This window comes from Euphorbia lathyris, chromosome 10, assembly GCF_963576675.1.
Source record: "Euphorbia lathyris chromosome 10, ddEupLath1.1, whole genome shotgun sequence".
NCBI lineage: Eukaryota > Viridiplantae > Streptophyta > Magnoliopsida > Malpighiales > Euphorbiaceae > Euphorbia > Euphorbia lathyris.
The window spans coordinates 41,421,790-41,427,817 of NC_088919.1; positions in this window are offsets into that span (position 1 = coordinate 41,421,790).

Here is a 6,028-nt window from a genome sequence, read left to right on the forward strand (position 1 = left end):
CAAGGTATTTCCCAAACGATTGAGTCAGGGGAATGCCAGACATCTCACTCAGTCTTCTATACAAGCTATTATCCATATTCTTGGAACAAAGCATACGGGATTTATGGATGTTAATCTTCTGGCAAGAAGCCTCACAAAAGCAGTCGAGGATATCCATCACAGCCTTAATTTGTTCCTCATTACCCTCCACAAAAAGCATGACATCATCAGCAAAGAGTAAATGGGTAACAGGGGGGCAATGTCTGTTGATGGAAACAGGGTGGAGAGTCCCTTTGCTCACCGCCTCTTGGGTCAGGTGAGACAATCTTTCCATGGCAATAACAAAAAGGAAGGGGCTCATAGGATCCCCTTGACGAATACCCCTGGATGGAGAGAACTCATCCGACATATCCCCATTGATCATAACCTGGAAAACAGGAGAGGAGATACACTTTCCAATCAAATTCCTCCAGTTCTCCGGGATACCAGCTTTTGCTAAACTATCCAGAAGAAAGCTCCAGTTCAACCTATCATAGGCTTTCTCCAGATCCAGCTTGAGAGCCACGATCCCTTTCTTGCCTTTCTTAATCTTCATAGAATGGACAACCTCCTGGGCAATAACAACGTTATCCATCAATTGTCTTCCAGGAACAAAGCTCCCTTGATTTTGGCTGATAATATCCGGAAGGATCTTCCGGATTCTATTAGCCACAATCTTAGTAATAGCTTTATACAAGACATTACAAAGACTGATGGGTCTCATCTGGAGAAAGGAAGAAGGCTTGGCAACCTTAGGAATCAAGACAAGGAGGGTTTTATTAACCAAACTGATATCGTTCGAACCACCAAAGACACCTAACACAAAGCTGTATATACCCTCTTTAACAGTGTCCCAGTGTTTATGATAGAAACTAGCGGGGATACCATCAATACCAGGAGCCTTAGTGGAACCGATGCTGAAGAAGGCCAGATCAATCTCTTTAAGCTCAATGGGATGGAAAGCATTATTAATAGCATCCTCCCCCAAACGAGGAAAGGAAATGCCAGAGTGGGCACTCTCTAGGTCCACAGCTTCCTCTCTGAACAGGTCCTTGTAGAAATCAAGGGCAAGGCGCCGAATGTCCTCTTCCTCAAAAATCCACTCACCACTGGCGTCTTTAATAGCCTCGATCTTATTTCGATGTCTCCTAATGATCGTTGAGAGGTGGAAAAACCTGGTATTCCAGTCCCCGTCTTGAATCCAAGCCTTCCTAGATTTCTGGAACCACAGAAGCTCTTCCTGTCTAAGCACAGCTTCCAACTCGTTCTGAAGAGCTCTTAGGTGACCATTCAGGCTATGATCAAAACGAACCTCCAAGCAACGCTGAACACCTTCCATTCTCCTCAAGAGTTTGTTCTTCCTCCTGATAATATGACCAAAAGTATTTTTATTCCAAACAGCCACATTCCTCCTGAATTCCTCAGTAGCGAGGAGAACATCAGAGTGGGGATGCCAATTGCTTTTAACGAAATCCTTAAACTCGGGGTGAGACTCCCAAGCCACCAGATACCTAAAAGGTCTATTACCTTTCAGTCGATTTCCTTTGACCAAATTAATGAGGATAGGGCAATGGTCTGAGTGACGGAAAGGGAGATTAAGTACCTTGACCTCAGGAAACCTATAAATCGCTGCAACATTAGCGTACACCTTATCCAACCTAACAAACACACTATTCCTTTTCCAGGTAAATTTGTGGCCAGCAGCACCCAGGTCCGAAAGCCCGCACATATCCATACTTTGCTTATGATTAAGACACCGGTTCACATAATGATTACCCCATCCTCTCTGATCACTCAAGAGGGCAATGTCATTAAAATCCCCGGCAACCAACCACGCCTCCACCATGTTAGAGCTAAAAGAATGAAGGATCTCCCACAGCCTTCTTCGGTTAGTCGAAACAGGATCAGCATAGACGAAGGTAATAAAGAAGGGTTTATTACCCGGGTAACACACCTTACTATGGATGAATTGACTGTCCATAGTAACAATATCAATATTGACTTGACCTGGCTTCCAAAAGAGCCAAATCCCCCCTGCCCGGCCAGTAGCCTCCGACCTGACGCAATTCCAATTCTTAAACTTTCTAACCACCTCATCTGCTTTGGCTCCACTAACCTTGGTCTCAAGAAGGACAAAGCAGGAAGGGTTAAACTGTTTAATGAGATCATTGACATGAATGCGGGTAGCCTTGCTCGCCGCACCTCTAACATTCTAAACGAAGAAGTCCATCAGAGGGGGAGACTACAGACGCAGGCCCAAACCCTAGATCAGGTATTTGTTCGGGGCTCCGGAGAGCCTAGAGGCGGTCCCAGAAGGACCCCTTTTATCCAAAGAATTCAAACCATGAAGGTTCTTTTTAGGTTTCCCTTTGGGATTCTTCATGTTTAACTTACTCACTCCTATAGTCTTACCAATAGGAGCATCAACAGGAGGATGTAGAGTACTCGCCTCCCTACTCAAACCCTTCCCAGCTGACAGGATAGACTGGAGAATCTCTTTGCCTTTAGCAGAAGCATTAGAGACAAAGAGAGGATTAATAGAATTACCCAGACTAGAGGCATGCTCTATCGACTCCAGACCAGGCATGCTTAAATCAATAGGCTTATCAGAAGGATCCGAGTCCTGATCTTCCTCCATAGACAAAACACTGAACCTTGACCCGGAACCCGAAGCTGAGTCCACTCCAGTCTCAATCCCCTTCTTAATATCCGGGGGTCTGACCTTGATCTCAAGAGCAATCTGGAGAGTAGTCATCTTCGTACTGATATCTGGTGAATGATTAGCATTAACATTAGGCCGTGGCTTCCTTCTCACTGGCCTCTTGGCAAGCATCCATGGGCCAAAGCTCCTTACTTCCCCTTGACTCTTCTCAGCTTCGCCTATGATAGGTTGCACCAACTCCTCCACGTCCTTCCTCCTCTTAGGACAACCCTCAAGGGTATGGCCAAACATACCACATTCATAGCAGATGTTGTGTATACCTTCATATTCAATATGATAGACCTTGTTTTGAGTACAGAACTGAGAAAGAAGAGGCTTAGCGAGATCAATATCGATACAGACCCTGGCAAACTTGCCTCTCAATGCCCCAATGGTAGTCTTATCAACATGGTGGACTTTCCTAACAAGGCTACCAATCTTGTTCAGGAACCTATCACTGTAGTATTCAAGAGGTAGGCCTGGGAACCTAACCCAAGTAAGGATCCTGTTAACAGAGCAATCATGGGGATCAAAATTTGGGACCCAAGGTCTCAGAGCCAACACATGATTGGAGATAATATACGGACCACCATTCACCACAGCATTGAAATCCTCAGCCCTTGTGAATTTAATGACATAATAGTCATTTTCAAGGTCTGTGATAGTAACCTTTCCTTTCTTTGCCCATTGATCCTGGATCCTTTGGGCAAAATAATTGAAACTGATCCTTTTCCCCAACACAGTGACGATTAACGCCAATTTCCACTTCGATCTCATGACCCGCTTGTCATCTAAGGACAGCCGGATCCTAGGACACAGCGGGTTATCAGGCTCTCCATCCTCAGAATCGGAATCAGAGAGAAAATCCCCGGAATCATTCTCAAAAGCATCCACCTCCATCATGGGATCCTCCTCTGACACCCCTAGCAACTTCTCCCTCCAGGAGGGGCCTCCCAAATCCACGGAAACTCCCTCTTGAGCGGCTTGCGCAGTCTGTGCGGCTTGCACGGCTTGCGCGGCCAGCGCGGCCTGTGCGGCCAACGAAAGTCGCACGGCATGCTCATCCTGCTGGGGAGAGACGGCCGGTACTCCCTGTGGCCCAAGCACCGGAAGCGGCCCTTTAACTCCGGAATCATGCGCGCGTCCCTCCGCGAAAAACGAGTCCAGGGCCGCGGCCGCGGCACCAACACCTTCCAGCCCCCGATCGGCCGCCGCATCCCTAGAAGCCCCCAACGGCACCGACGTACCCCTAGCACCCCCCGTCGAAACCGCCGGATCCGCCTCCCCACCATCCACCCACTCCGATCTACTCCTATCCCTCGAGGAGATCCCTCGGATCTCCCATCATCCGCCGCCGCCCATGCCTCATCGATCTCGGAGTCATTGCCCCGCCCGCGCCCCGCCACCACCAGATCTGACACAGGCCAGCCGCCTGCCTTCACCGACCCATCCCCCTTAACCTTCACGATCGCCTTGGTCATCGCCGAGAGAGAGAGATAGAGAGAGAGATTTACTTTCCTTAAATTCTACTATTAGTTATAGTTAATTTAGTTATAACTAATTGAGAGAGAGAGAGAGAGAAAATTGAGTTATAAAATTGATCCTGTGTTTTAGAGAGAGAAGAGAGATCTGAAAGAGAGGAGATAGATCTAAAAGAGAGAAATAGATCTGAGAGAGAGAAGATAGATCTCAAAATTCTCCATCTTCATAAAAATTCTTCACCATGACAACAGATCTGAGAGAGAGAAGCCAGATCTGAAAAAGAGAAGATAGATCTAAAAGAGAGAGAAAGATCTAAAAGAGAAGAGATAGATCTCAAAACTCTCAATCTTCATAAAAATTCTTCACCATGACAACAGATCTGAGAGAGAGAAGACAGATCTGAAAAAGAGAAGACAAATCTAATGAATTTAATCTCATTAATATATATTTTTATATTTTATGGGAATTTTATTTTTATAAAATGACTTGTATGTTTTGTGGTGATTTTTATACATAGTTACACATTTTTATTGTGGAGAATTTATAATATTCCCTATAAAATATAAATCAATTATGGGGAACTTTTCGACATAATGTAACTCATCAGTGGCGAAACATATATTCCACATAACATATATATCAATTGTGATGAATATTTCGTCACACAATGTCACTTATTAGTGGCGAAATAGTTATTTCTCATAATATATATATATATCAATTATATGTCAAATATTTCGTCACACATTGTCACTTATTAGTGGCGATATATTATGTTCCCCACAAATTATGAGTTTTTGGTGGCGAATTTGTTTCCCACAAAACTAAATATTAAACCGAATGAAATACTTAGGGTGTTGTTAAACCCAGCCCCAAATTCCCACCCCTAGCCCCGTGAAAGGACGAAAATGCCCTTTCATGGGTTTTGGGAAGGAAAAAGCTATATTTTTTTTGCTCTCTCGACACTCGGGCGTGTGGCTATCACGCCTCACCGTGTGGTCGGGCGTGATAGCTACACGTCCGACCACAAGGTGAGGCGTGGCGCTATCACGCCCGACCACACGGTGAGGCGTGATAGCCACACGCCCGACCTCATGGTTGGGCGTGATAACCACACGCCCACGTGTCGGGAGGGCAAAAAAAATAGTCCGCTATTGAATTAAACCCGTAAATACCTGTTACGTAAAAAAAAAATTAGTCCGCTCTTGAATTAAACCCGTAAAAAAATTAGTCCACTATTGAATTAAACTCGTAAATACCTTAATTAACAAAATAAAAATTTAACAAAATAAATATTTAGAATTAAACCCCAAATTAATTTAAACATTTAACAATTTAATTAAAATGTAAATATAATTTCTGTTTTGAAAAAAAAAATTCAAAAACCCCTCGGGCGTATGAACATCACGCCCGAACCATAGGTCGGGCGTATGAACATCACGCCCGACCTACGGTTCCGGCGCATGAATATCACGCCCGACCTATGGTCCGGGCGTGAGGTTATCACGCCCGGACCATAGGTCGGGCGTGATATTCATACGCCGAAACCGTAGGTCGGGAATGATGTTCATACGCCCGACTGCGATTCCGTCGTTTTTTAAAAATCACCTACAGATTCCATTTTTAAGCTTAAATCAAAAAACAAAAACGGTAAATCTTATCATTTTCGTTTTCCCTTTACGGTTGTTATTACGTTCCATGTTTTGGTTCACAAATTAGTCTGGATTTGATCAAAGAGTGTGTAGGGTGTTTGAGAGGTTTTGTGTTTTTTTAAATTTTGGGTAAAGGGTAGTTTGGTCTTTTTACGGGGCTAGGGGTGGGAATTCA